At 40.1% G+C, this 14,977-nt stretch overlaps 1 long non-coding RNA gene across 2 annotated transcripts; it reads left to right on the plus strand.

Moving 5' to 3' along the window:
* The first annotated feature begins 771 nt into the window (after positions 1 to 771).
* On the plus strand, positions 772 to 9,752 carry LOC113032692 (uncharacterized). Of its 2 annotated transcripts, XR_013912077.1 has the most exons (4): positions 772 to 1,136; positions 1,891 to 1,997; positions 7,893 to 7,977; positions 9,222 to 9,752. It is a non-coding gene; the product is annotated as an uncharacterized LOC113032692 (long non-coding RNA). The 2 variants fall into 2 exon arrangements; XR_003273918.2 differs by lacking the exon at positions 7,893 to 7,977 and having other exon boundaries at positions 779 to 1,136.
* Positions 9,753 to 14,977: the final 5,225 nt, after the last annotated feature.

A 14,977-nucleotide genomic window follows, 5' to 3' on the forward strand; every position in this document is an offset into this window, starting at 1 on the left:
GTCCTTCTGCAGCTCTTCATTACACAAGTACATCTGAATTAAATTACAAAGTGCTGCTGATAATTGATGGAGAGGTAAAGGTGCTCACTAGGGCACTTTTTCATTCACGATAACAATACGTTCCCCAAATACCGTTTCTTTATGTTGATATTTGTTGCCTCTCTAACTACAAAATAAACGCTACATACTAATCCTAAATTCTCCATCAACACCGCACTTATAACTTATGTATGTATATGTATATTGTCACTTTGATTTCCAGGTTTTCCACCATGTTAAACAGATAATGTGATATGCTTCACAAAGTCAGCTGTTTCTCTCCTTTTCCACACTTTCAACTTGTTTTCATCTGTTGACAAAACTGTGCAGGTTCTATTAGAGGTTTTTCTGGCAAAGTGTCAAAGTGTCATCTGTCCTTTCAGTTTTTCAGTATAACCAGCTGTTAACATGGGCTGGAATGATCTGGAACAGCCTTTTGATTTTGTGTTATTCAACCTCTGCATGAAAATTATGGAGGTCTACTAAGTAGTGATGTAGCGTTTAAGTCAGCTAAACTGGTTAGTTTGCAGTATTGTGGTGAAATTTACAATAATGTACCATATTGGACTGGTTTACACCAAAGGTAGTAAGAATTCATTTACATTTAAGATGATGATGCTGATTAGATTCACTCACTGAATTCTATACTTATACTATCCTAATAGTGTCTAGGTGTAGGAAAATCAGCCATTCATATAATGCTTAGAAGACTTTATCTACCTACATCCAGGTTGGGCAGGGCTCAGGTCTTGACCAGGGTTGCCCCTGCCTCCTGTTCCAGCCAGCACACCTGTCTCTCATCAATTCATTACCCTTTGGCTGCATCAAGAATCCTTGACTGCAACCCAAGAAATCTCTGAGTTGTTTAATCTGAAAAGGAAGATCTTACCAGAAAAACCAAGCTGGCCATCGATCATAAAACCTGTGAATCCTCTGCCAATCTAATCTCCGATGTCACCACCACCTGGAAACTTCATCTGCCTTCTCCATCTGCAAGTTCCCAAGGAAAATAGATCCTCCAGTGTCCCCCCAGTTACAGGCAACAGTGTTAGCCACTCCACCACGATGCTGTCCAGCAGCTCTTTGGACCTTTTATTGTGAGTTTTCTGTGAACTTTCTAAACACAAATTCATCACTTGGAATTACTCCAGATTTTATGTCTGCTTAATTTGTCATGGAATAATGGAGGATCGTGCTCACCTGGAAATTAAATTTCTCTTTAGTCATTTGTCCAAATGTTTTTGAAAATGTCTATGTCTAAAAAAAAGTTCTATAATTCCTAGAAAGTGCAAGTCTATTTCAAAAACCTTTGAATTAAAGCTGAAAGTCTGCTCTTTAATCACTCCTTAATTATTTGACTTAAAGTCCACTGTGGGTGTGTACACAAGTAAAACTACAAAAGCTGCATTTTGTCAACAAAACATATGAACATATCTTTAAGTATTACTACAGAATATGAAGTATATTTGTATAGAAATAGACATACTGAATGCTCTAGTTGTCAAGCTAACAGGCACAAGTCATTAGTGAGCTCCCTTTGGATTTCTCCTTCTTGATCCATGTATCCATCTAGGAACCATTAGATACACAGCTGCTCAGCGAACGTTAATAATCAAGTGTGTAGTTACTTTTGGACACTTGCAAGTCCATGACTATGTGTTAAAGGGCTGTAGCTTCCGCATAGTATTGCCTATCTTCATGGGAAAATGCTCAAATTAAAGCAAAAACTCAGCACTTCTAAGATTCAATTTATTCATATAGCTCCAAATCACAAAAACAGTCACCCCGAGGTGCTGTATATTGCAAGATAAAAACCCTACAATAGCGCATTATCTCTTCTATTTCATTCAGAACAAAAAATGTGTGACTGGTTGGATTTCTGCATGGAGTGTCTGCAAACCCGAGATGAGCTGACTGTATGGAGGATAGCACCATGTTCAGACATCGCCATGGCACGGGTATGTACATATCGCCATTCAGAACCATTTAAACTGCAATCCAGCAGCAGAATCACCAAAACGTACGCAATGTGTGTTTAAAGAAGACAACTATCAGTATAATCCATTTACTTTACTCAAAAATGTATTTTTCATCATCCTTTAACTCTCACTCCTTTACATTCTTATATTTAACTAACAGCTAGCTACCTGGTATTTATACCTGTATAACTGGTATTTAACTTTTACCAACTCATTTCATTTTAAAGATTTTTAATGGAAGAAAAACATGGATGGCAGGTTATTGTTGGCACCAATCAAGTAACCTTGAGTACTGGGTTTTTCTGGCTTTTGTCTATCTAAGAAAGTATTATTCTGTTACTAAAAGGAATGATGAGTGCTGCCTCTTACCTCGATTTAACCATAACTCCATCCAAGTCTGTGGGCACTGAAAAACTGAGCCAAACTGAAGGTGACATAGTTGTTCATTTCCAAAGATGCAGTATATGAGTAAACCGAATGGAAGTGTGTGTGTGTGTGTGTGTGTGTGTGTGTGTGTGTGTGTGTGTGTGTGTGTGTGTGTGTGTGTGTGTGTGTGTGTGTGTGTGTGTGTGAGAGCGAGATAGTGACCTTTGCCCTGTTATTGACAACCACAGAATATTGCCACTGGTGCCTGTAATCACTATCTGTACTGTCCGGAAGGAAAGTGTGTGTCTGTTTCTCTTTGTGCATCTGTGTTAGTGTGTTTTCATTTGTGCACAGATTATAACTGAGGGAGTGCACGTGTCCTTGAGTGTGCGTGTGTGTAGGTAGTGTGTGAGCGGCAGCGTGTGTGGAACATGTGTTGGCGTTCTCAGAGGAACAGCAGGGCTCTAATAAGGACTAGTCCTGGATGGCAGCTGGTAAACTCTGTCCTCAGAATAGGTGTCCTTTATTCACGCACAAAGGAATGCAAATTAGTCCCAGCGCCGAGTGGACACTGAGAACTGATCCACATGGCGTGCACGATCACTCTCGAACATGCATTGAGAATTGCACCGCAATGCAAGTTCCCGCAATCGAAAGACAAAACAGGCACAGCCAACGACAAGGCCCACCCGCACAGCTGTTTTGTTAGTTCGTGTGCAAATGCGTGTGTGTGAGAGAGAGAGTGTGCGCGACTGTGAGTCTAAGCACGTGCGGTGACCAGGGGTCACTTTCTGCTTTGGCAACAAAAAAGTCTGGTAGAAGTCTCAAGAGCTCAAACCACACCCACACACAATTAAAGCACTTCATTTTAAAACTCCACCTGAGAGATGAAGCTTGGAGTACCTACTGGTGACCCCCTCATTGCGCTCGTGTTATTTTTCAGATTCCTCTCAGTGCCTTTGTGTCACAACAGCGGCGCTAAGATGAATATCTTTTATCGGTTCAAACAATAAAGCTTTAGCCCTTCAGCTTGATTTTCAAGTTCATATCCATATGAGGTGTGCACCGTACTGGCAGGTCAAATGATGCCATTATTCCGGGAGCTTTCAAAAATTTTAATTTATACTAGAATTTGCCACTGTGTTGCAGTAATGTAAGTCCTCGTGGTGTATGTCAAGAAGCCAAGGCCTTGAAAACAAGTTCATTGGTTAAGAGGGAATGCATAGATATGTGCTTACATAATGGGAAATGAGCTCTTGAAACCACATACATTGTGTTATTGTACGAGTTGTGAGTGTACTTCAAGACTCATTATGAAAATATGAGGCGTCCATTCAGGAAACTGTATTAGATTTCAGAATGGCATATTACCAGAGCTTCAACAGGGCTATGTTATTGAGATGTGCTTAAACGTTTCCTTAAAGCTCCACTCACCCACATTTTATATAGATAATAGATAAAATCACCACGCATGCGATGAGCAGGATCACTTGGAAAGATTAACCCTTAGTTCCAGTACTGTGCAGAAGTCTTGAGTCACCCTTCATTTCTCTCGATTTTGCTTTGAATTTCTTGTCATTTTTTCAAGTGGTCCTTAGATGTGTTCCCTCATCTTTCAAAGTTTTTCTTTGGACATTGGTTGCTTTTTCACTCACTTTAAGTCAAAGGCTTATACTTCTGTATATTTACAATTTCTGTTATCTGTTTGTTGAGCCACTTATCACTACCCTATAAACAAGTCAACTCTAAATTGTATCTTTATGCACTGTGTTATTATCAGCCCATTTCCTCAGTTGAATCTATAATCAATCAAAAGTAACATTTTTGTACCTACAAAATGATTCCCGAGGAGTGTTTTGCAACTTCCTAGGGCAATATTTTGGTCTTCAGCTCATATTAGCCCAAATTTTATTTCCCATTCATGTTTAAAAGTAAACGGCAATGATTGATAAGGTGCAGGCTAATAACAGTGTAAGCAGCGCTAGCCTTACAAATGTTTGGAGGGTTTGCAATTCTCAATAAAAAGGAATCCCCAAACCTACACTGCGTAAAACAATGAATTACTGAATATTAATGTGTCTACACGTCTGCTCCATATCAGCAACTTTAACATGTTAGCTTAATAACTTTAACCCACAACTTTTTATGACTTTTTTTTTCAAAGAGTACTGTTCCAGGCCTGTTAGTCAGCAGCTTATTTCCTCAAAAAAGAAGTAATAAAGTCTCTTCCTCTGTGACGAATTATCCATCAACAATGGAAACAATAAACAGTTACCAGTTTTGGTGGGAGAACTCATCTTGATAGAATCTTTGATGTTGACCCATAGGCTAAAGTCAAAGTCACAGTCAAGGCAATTCTGTCATTTTGGTCCCTGCATGAGAACTATCACACTCCAGGTGTTAGGAAGCAGCACAGGAAGCCCATGATAAGAATTTCTATCATGGTGCCATACAGAAAATGATTTCAGCGTCCCAAGACTAGCTTGAATAGATACCCTGTCAGATGCAGCAGTGAAGGTGACCCAGTGAGCTGCCAGTCAGACATCAAAGGGTGCCAGCTGTTTTCTCAAACTGAGGGGGGTGGAAGAGAAGAACGAGTAGGACTGAAGAGGAAGATTGAGATGACACGTCGGATCTCCAGGAGTGTCACTTTGTGTAATGGGTGAGTGGCGGGTATTCATCTGCCTCGAGAGAAAGAGACGGAGAATACTCCACATGGACTTCAATGAGACTTCAGTAATTACTTATTACTGCACATATGGATGAGATGGGGCATGAGAGGACTTGAGGCGCGTGCAGCTCTTCCTCCATCTGAAAACCACCTCCGGGGTGACTTCAAGAACATCCCTATAATGCTCCAAGACAAAAGTCTCATTACAGGTAATTATGGATTGCCTATATCACCGCCTCTCTGCCCCCTCCTCTTTCTCCAAAAGCCTTCTGCCTCACCCTCACTACTTTTATCCTCTCATTCAACAGAAGTAGCAGCCTGGGAGAGGGAAGGAGTGATAGAAAGGGGGGAGGGAAAAGGCTATTACCTGGGAGCAGACGCTGATCATGGCCGCTGACGCTTTACTGCACTTCCATTCATGTGGAGTGGCTCACTTGTGGGCAGCAATTACCGACCAAATGATCCAAACTGGGCCTTGTAATGAAGGGGCTGGACTGACTGAGTGACTAGCTGCACTCTTCTGTGCTTGTGTGCAGAGTATCATCCTATGCTTTTAAACAGATTAGAGCTAGTGGGCTTGAAGGTATAGGTGTAAGCTTTATGCACACTTGTGCATCCTTTGCATGGACTAGCAGTAGTCTGAATTCCCTTTAAAAACACGTATCGGTCAAACTGAGCTCTGTTCTGCACACGTCCCTGCACGCTCGCCCCTGCTCCCCTCACACCATGCAATTGTCAATGTGGAGCTGGTGCAACAGGCAAGGCTGTCATCCACAGATCACAGACAACAACGGCGCCTTCCTCAGCCGCCTTTGAAAATGTCACTGTGGGAACAGCATAATCAACCCCATGTCACCACCAGCTGCTCCATTCGGACCACATTAGAATAAACAACAGGCAGGGAAGAAGCAGAGGTACAAAGAGTGGAGACAAGTGCGTACGGAAAGATGATGGTGCTCCATCTGTGGCCACTGGTGAACAAGGAGGCAGGAAGCACAACTTGAGCCAGTAACTGAAGGGTGGGAGGGGTATAAGGAACCTCTGAAATCCATCTGTGTGATGCATCACAGCCTTCAAGAGCAGAAACTGGTCATGCTATGCTCAGGGAAATCTTTAATTTTGTTTCTCTAATATTGTTCTCAAGATTACAGCACCTTGTGCTGCAGTGCAGGTTCTCCCTCACACTGCTGCCCTTAGTATTGGATACACTTTTTTTTTTCATGTGCAAAAAATGTGTGGGAGCAGTTTACTTGCTACAGCGCCACATTTTCTTTACCAGTTTCTCCTTGGACCAAAAAGAACAAAGAAGCCAAGAGAAAGATGGATGAAAACAAAGAAAGTCCAAGTACCATGACCACAAGAGGTGTAATTGTTCTTTATAATGACAGATTTCAGGCAGGGATATAAAACAACAATGGAGCGTCCTTGGAAAACGCAGGCAGAATATGAATGGAGGTTTTGTCATCCTCTTTGACAAAAGACCAGTACAACCTGTACAGAGGAGGCTGTGCTTCCAATTTCTCCGAGGTCAAATGCATTTCATTGTCAAGCAGGCCAAAATGTAACATGCCGGGATGATGATGGCTCCAAAAGCCCTAAAAGTCCCAAATTGTGCAAGTCATCCTAAACAAACACAGAGGGACAAAAAAAATCCCACCATCGTCTTCTATAGGCAGTAAATTACATTAAATATAGGTTGTGTAATGCATATACTGCTCCCTATTCATCCTGTTTGAAGTGCCCTCTCACTAGCCAAAATCTCTTCTCATCTCCAGTACCTGTGAATTATACAAAATGATGCGTTCGCCATTGATTTCATCAGTCCACTGTAGTCGCTAGTAATCCCATTATAACATGTCTGTTAGTACAATAGCTAGATATGGCCTGAATAAAGGAAGCCTTTCTTTGCCTTGTCAAAGGTAGGCTGTCTTCCAAATTACTTCTTCAGAAGTTAAAAGGCCCACTGCCTAATCAGTCTATTATACCAGACTAATAGATGACCAGTAATTGCAACTAATAACTTATTACTCATCTACACAAATATTCTAATAGCTTGTATTTAGAAGCCAATTTTTTTCAATGGACATAGTGAGAAGGAGGGGGTTCCTATTCAAAAGCCAGACACACAGAAACACAAAGAAATACTCCCACAAAGGAAGCTTAGAAAGCAACCTGTAGCATGTTTTTTCTTCTCTTAGCTGGATTAATATCTAACCTTATTCACAGGGATGTGAAACCTCAGCTCGTCTTCATCTCCAGAGATGTCTAGCACCAGGGCTTTGTTTGGTGCTCGGGCCCCTTTTGAGAGAGAGATAGAGATGGCGCATGGAATTATAAATAATGTCTTCTATCCTCTTCCCCTGCTAACCTGCTAGGCCTCAGACACGGAGCTCAGTGGGGACTAGTGAGGCGGATGCACTGTACGTTATTTGAGCTTCGGAAGCCAGTAGTTCCAACAGGGCTCACGGGTGGAAACGCATTTACTCACAGCCAGGTGGCGAGGAGTTACCCGTGAGACGTAATAACAAAGTGGGTGCGCTACGTGGGACCCACGCTTCTTTTGTTACATTACATTTTGTTACAGGTCATTCTATAAGCAGAACTGAATGCATGAATTTGAAATGCACATTAAAACTAGAAATAAATGTCCACATCATTTATTTCCTGCTACATCAAATGGATGTAACTTAATTTTTGATGATGACCTTTTCTTTTCTTTTCTTTTTTTCTTTTTTTTTTTTTTTTTGAAGGAAAATATTGAACTTTCTGCACTCAGTCCTTTTTATCAGCTGGGGAAAACCTCCATGCTGAGCAATGTCCAATAATGTGTTTGACAGATAAGGGGTGATGCAAATCCAGAAAAGAGCACATCAAATGAATGAAACCTGCGTGAGCATTCAGATGACCTCTTGAAAACCAATGGTAAATGGTAAATGGCCTGCATTTGTATAGCGCTTTTCTAGTCCATAGGACCCCAAAGCGCTTCACACTACATTCAGTCATTCACCCATTCACACACACATTCACACACTGGCGATAGCAAGCTACATTGTAGCCACAGCTGCCCTGGGGCACACTGACAGAGGCGAGGCTGCCGGACACAGGCGCCACCGGGCCCTCTGACCACCACCAATCCAACCTTTGGTTTTGCTGACCTCATTTTGTAGAAGTATGCAAATTTATTCAGAAATAATTCATAATTCATTTGTAATCACTAATCATTAGTTGCTCAGCATGTAAGCATAGTAGTCGCTAGCTAAGTAAGCAGGTCTAGCTAATAAACAAATGACAGAGCAGACACTGTTCAAGTAACATCACATAAAAGATGCACTATTGTTTACCTTCTATGGCATTGAAATACCTTTCAGAAACCAAACTAAGGGATAAAAAATAATAATTTTACCGTAAAAATCTAAATTCATACCTTTTATTTTAGATACTGTCTTTCTAGCTTCATACCGTGTGGACTAAAAGGTCAAAGTATGAAAAAAACTATCTATTAATATAGCCAACTGAGTGTTTGGATCTCTATAAATGTGTTAGTACAGCAGACTACACATAGGCTTCACTTTAGATTTATTAATCTGAATGCTGCATTAGCCAAACTATTACACAGAATAAGAATGTAAGGCAGTGTCGATGTACTGCAAAGTATTTGACTCTTTTTGAATCATCTAACATTCATTAAAGTAGATTCTTTACTAATTACTGAAAAGCACAAAAATGCAGTACTTGTTACTTTACTACATTAATCACCACATCTTAAAAAATATTTTAGCACCACATGTTACATCTTCATCTTATAATCAATGCTAATTGTCAGTAAAAAATAATACTTAACTAGGCCTTTAACCTTTTAATACTGTCACCTAGTCATGCGTCAGTGTAAACCTCTGCAATGGAAATGATTATTAGGTTGGTTTTTTAGAAACTTATATCTGTTGCCACTTTCTAATTCTTCATCAGACTATGTTAATGTCGCAACTATCTTCCTCTAACACCAACACAGAGAGAGAGAGAATTACTGGCTGTTTCTCCAAGCTGCATTTGTGTTTTACACCACATGACAAGCCTACAACACAAGCAGAGAAAGTAGCAAACTGCCAAGAATTAGCTCACAGACAGCTTCAGTTGGCTCTGTTGATCATGTGACTCTTGTCTTTCAGGTTGTAGAAGTTCAAGATTCTCCCGTGATGTCTGTCCCCCCCATCCTTGCAGCAGGCTGCCACTCTGTTAGCTGAGCACAGCGACATCAAGCCAGTATCAACTCTCCATTAAAATTCTATTGCGATTAAAAAGAAGTGTGAAAGACCACAGCATGCATCAGTTCCTTATCTATCAAAAGTTGCAGGTTTAACACGCGCACGATGAGTACATAAATACACACTCGACAGGATTTACGCCTGGGAGGAAGCATCATTAACAAATATGTTTATTAACCGCAACGCATTGAGGACACAATGGGCAGAGTACAATGGGAGTAGTTAAAGGGGCAGGACACACAAAAACCCACTGGGAGTATATAGCCCCCACTGATCAGTGACCTCATCCAGAGTCAGTTTCTCTTTCAAAGGCGGCGAGACCAAAGAGTAGTGGGGCCTTTTCAGCCGTGCAGATAACAAACCAACACCAGACACCCAATAAAGAGACTTCCACTTCATTTAAAAGCAATTAATATTCTTGGCTGGCCGGCGTGATCCCTTTGGTGTGGCAGGTCTGTACACGCCCCCTGCACTGTAATGGAGTTGACTGGTTAACTTTGAGTCTGTGGCCACAGTGCTGGCTGCCCGGGTGAGAGCGCTGATGCGCAGTGTGACACAGTGTTTAGATCGGACTGAATGGGCCTGTCTCACAGCCCAGTGCACTCCAAAGGAGCCTTCACTTCTCCATCTTTTTCTCTATACTATTCTCACTCTTTCCATCTTTAGCTTTTTCCGTCATTCCTTTCCTGTCCTCTTTCTCTTCTCCACGTTGTCTCCAAGTCTATATTGGCTATTGTTTCCTTTTTTCCTCCCTTTCTTCCTTTTTTTTAAAAAACCTCTTCTTAAGTCGCTCTGAATTGGCTTTCAATAGGAGCAAGGGTTTAAATAGTTAGCTTTTGTAATGTTTGGTAATGATTGTCTCCTGGAGATGTGGAAAGAAAAAAAATGTTCATTTAAGCGCGCGCATATCCTAAATCCCTGCACCTAGTGGTACAATAGTTATGTTAAGCTATATTGCATATTTCCAACCATATCCATGATCACATACTGTGTATGGTACCGTTGTAAATAGTGTATTATCTTACTTTTTTTTTGAAAGTTAATTATACTGTATATTGGTGAAGTTTCAATCCATCAGTTTTCTATAACAATTAATCTGTTATGAATCACAGGGAACCTGGATTTTAGAAACTTGTTTCTATTCCCATTTCCTAGTTCTACCTAGTAAAGAGCTGTTTGAAACTGAGAGTTAGCAGATTGCACATTTTCATATTAGTGAGATATTTAATGGTGTGTAAAGGGAAAAACTCCTAAACAGGAAACGACTACAGCATCACAAAGAGGGCAAAAAATGTATTAAATGTAATCAGTCATTTGCAACTTTAGTATGTATGTTTGTTTTTTTTATCTAACTATGCATATAAGGAGAAATAAGCATCATTCTTAACTTGCACAATGTCAGATGAGTGGGAAATATCAGGTTATGTTAGCAGGCATGACTACGGGATTTATTAAAATGTTCTTTACACTTTCACAGATATACAAGCCCACAGATGATGAAAAGTTTGGCTGTTTTGTAACTCATGGTGTGAATACAGCATTAGTCTAAATAGGAAATATTTTCACAAACTAATAAAGTGTACTTGTGCTAGTTTGATGTACTGCTTTACTGGCTTTTTTGACTCGAGTCAGAGTTCATTAGCACATTTCTTCTTCTTTTTTTAGTTCTATTTCTAATTTTAACCAGAACTTGAATCAGAACTATCTACAATGGCATCGGGGCATCTTTACTTAATTAGTACTTAAATCTGTTTGGCAGTTTTATCCAAAATACTGTCAAGCGAGTCCATTTTTCACGTGTTGCATCGTGGCATTGCTTTTAGCAGACAACATGGAGATGTTTGCTCAGTACTGAGAATTGCTGAGGGCTCTGGGTGGCACTATAGAATATGAGCAAGCATAGGGGGAGTAACATGCATGATTTACAGGTAATTTCAAATGTAACCCTAACCCAGGGGTCGGCAACCTGCGGCTCCGGAGCCGCATGTGGCTCTTTAGTCCTTATAGTGCGGCTCCGCGTGGTTTGGGAAAATAAATTTGTTTTTTTAAGTATTTAGCTGAAGTGTATTTTATTTATATTAGTTCTTTTTTAACTTGTAGTTCTAAATTGGAAGATTATTGTGATATTGAAATACAAAAAAATAATATTCTATTATTTTTTTCATCGCTCAAAATAAGCGTCACACTCGCGGAAGCCGGTATACCCGCCAAAACGCCATGCATTTACCAAGACTTTCAACCCCAGATAGGCCAATTATGGATCTTCGGATCCACATTATGTCAGCAGCTGTTCTCCACCGTGAACTATGTTAAAAACAAACACCGCTCACGCCTCACAGATGACAGCTTACAGTCCTGCGTAAAGATGAAAGTGACTTCGTACAGCCCTGATTTGCAGACGCTGTGCGCAGAGGTTCAGGAGCAGAAGTCCCATTGTAAACATGTCACGGCAGACCCGACGATGTTTCCATGAACATGCTTTTCAGCATCTACCACTTTTCACACACGATTGCTGTACGCATACAGCCGGCTACAGCTTTTCAGCTCACAGCCCGACACCCACCAACACAACAGCATAGATGGCACAGACGTTAAGGCGGCGAGGCATGATTGCGGGTGCCGCTCAGGCGCGTCCACCCTGCACCCCACCACACACATTAACCAGGTAAAATACATATTTAGGCAGAATTTTGCAAATATCTATTTTTCATTTTTTTTGCAGCATAGTGCTTTTTTTCCCAATCATTTTGTTAAAAGTCAGGTCAAGGCTCCTAAAGCCCAAAGGCGATATAAGGGTGGCGGCTCACAGCAGTTTTTGTTTGCTACATGGATCATTTTAGTTCCTTTTGTTATATTTCTTTAAGAGTTCAAAATGTGTTAATTACATAAATCAAATGTAATTTTCTCTGTAGGACTTCATGGATTTCACAAGCAACACACCTTAGTTGTTCACACAAAGCATAAAGGTAAAAAACAATATATACAGTGTTATCTTCATTTTAGATGTCAAAAAGTATTTGCGGCTCCCAGAGTTTTCTTTTGTGTGGAAATCGCGTCCTAATGGCTCTTTGGGTGTTAAAGGTTGCTGACCCCTGACCTAACCCCTTTTGCCAGTAATGAAAATTACTTAATAATTATGTCAGTTGTCTCAGTTACTAATTACCTTCTATTGTTTTGGTAGCATTTGCATGCGTGTCATTCTGTCGGTAAACACAAGAGCACAAAATGTTTACTTGAACTCTGATAAAACTGTGTAGGGGTGTGGAGTGGTTTTATATTAACAATCCATTAAAATTTGTCTTACATCCAACAAGGTCTCCAAGGTCAACTCAACGATTTATTGGTTGGAAACTGACCCAAAAAAATCCTTAAAACTTAGAAACAAATTATGGTTATTGAAAGTGTAGTGCGTGTTGTCAACATAAAAAATGTACTGCATAAAAATTTAAAATGTGTCACATTTGACCTCTGACCTCTACCTCAAGGTTGATACATTATTTGGAAGGTTAAAATGATAGATATAGATATTTAAAACTAGCTTTGTCACTCTCACTTCCATTGTTTGCGCTGACAATATATAGGCATACAGGAAATGATATGGGGAATCTAAAGATTACGTGACATTGGACCTTTGACCTCTTCTTCAAGGTCAATAGGGTCAAAGTTTCATAAAGTGTCTTTTATGTATTAAAACTGTGCTTAAAATTCTGCTGTCTTTGTTTTAATTGGCAACATTTATGAAACGATCCTGGTGTTCCTGGATTCTAAATATCACTTTATTGGTCACATTTGACCTCTGCTCTCATTTTCACATTTCACATATACTTTTCTTTCAAGTCAACCCAAACAGGCATTATTTTACTGCACCACAAACTTCTTTACATACATACATACATTAACAAAGAACAAAGAAAACAACTAACAATTAATATGTAGGTAAGAGATGGTGGAGTGAGCTGGCTTGGTGGAAGTTTGAGCTCTCTGAGTGCTTCTTGTTAGTTTATAAAACACACAAATGAAAACCAAATAAACGGAGTAATGCATATCTTTTCACAAGTTAAAGTCTGAATTTTGAAAGAGCTGCTGGAGCAGCGTGCTGAATATGAGCTTATCAAGACATAGCTTGGCGCTGCAAATGCAAACCCATTGACAAGAGTTTACTGTACCGGGAAGACAATATGTTTGAACACTGAGCTCTGAGGAATGTGTTTACTAGGTTTGCTATTTTTTGTGACTACTTGCCTGTAATGTCTTAGGCAGCAGTGTGTTGAACTGCCAGGGCCACCACACAATGTAGCATGGTTTTCAATGCAGAACAGCCAAAGAAATGCAAAACGAAACAAAAGGTCTCCTGCAGCAGTTTACTGTTATTTTCAGTCTGTAAAGTAAACTTGGCACTCACTGGGTACACAACAACACAGCAATGAATGCCCTTGAGGATCGAAGAGAAAGGTTTGCCTTCTGAGACCTTGGCCAGTACTCTAAATGGTAATGACTAGTGCATTAGCAGTCGCCTGGTTGTTTAGTAGGCTGAGGGTAATGAGGAAATCAATGGACCACATTCAACAAATATTTAGAGTCTTTTTTAGGAGTAGAACTTATTCACCCTCAGCTCAGTGAACATTGCCTCGGCAGTCAAATACCATTCACATAAGATTAGTTTGAGCACATTGATATAGCCATGACTTACCACAGATGTTAGATAATATGTTAACTCGTAGTCTCTTATGGACATAAACAGTCTATCGATAGTAACTTGTAGCAGCCTGTGGGCTTCAATTAAATCCAACTATTCACCCGCCAGTTAGTCGATGAGAGCTAGACCTGCTACTTTTGTGGCTCACACTTGTTCCCTGTCTGTTCGATCCATCTTCTTCCACAGCGCAGTCCAGATTGTCACGGTTCAGCCCCATTATTTCCAAAATGTCTTCACTTTGTTTTGGTATAACAGAACTCATTTAGGAGAAGATTTTTTTCTCAGTCAGAATTCACTGAAGAGTTGCTTTATTGTCACAGCATTGACTTTAATGTAGTAATGTAATGCATTACATTTATTAGTTTTTTATTTGTCTTAAAAACCTTCAGTTATCTGCAAGATGAGCAGGTGGAAAGAAAAAAACTCACACAAGCATTTTTCCTGCACACTTATGCTAGCATCACCTGACTTCAGTTCATGTGCAGGAAGGAGTGGTCGAGCAGTTTACCACTGTTGAGGAGTGGCGATGTGGACATTACATTTTTCTCTGTAACATGAAAGGACAAGAGCACAATGGTAAGGTCCAATCTGTGCACTAGCAGAAAACAGCTATCCACTGCTGGCGACACAAGATTGAGTCTCTGCAAGCATCTGCGCAGACAGCATGCTAGCACAAAGCTAGCAAGAACCAGTCAAAAAGCTAAGTGTTTGCTGACACTAGTGGCACTGTAGACTCAATTTCTGCCTCTACCTTTTTCCGACACTGCATCACACACCATGTCAGTGTAATGAGTAGTGCAACAAATAACTTTTCCTGGGTAGTTTTAAAGTAGTGTATAGCATTATTTTTTTAAAGTACCAAGTAGTGTGTAATATCTTATTTATTTTAAATTTAAAATTGGTATTTATTTTAAATTTTAAATACCAATTTTTAATTTTAAATACCAATGCCAACAGTGGTCCA

The sequence above is a fragment of the Astatotilapia calliptera genome, chromosome 11 (assembly GCF_964374335.1).
Source record: "Astatotilapia calliptera chromosome 11, fAstCal68.1, whole genome shotgun sequence".
In the NCBI taxonomy this organism is placed as follows: domain Eukaryota; kingdom Metazoa; phylum Chordata; class Actinopteri; order Cichliformes; family Cichlidae; genus Astatotilapia; species Astatotilapia calliptera.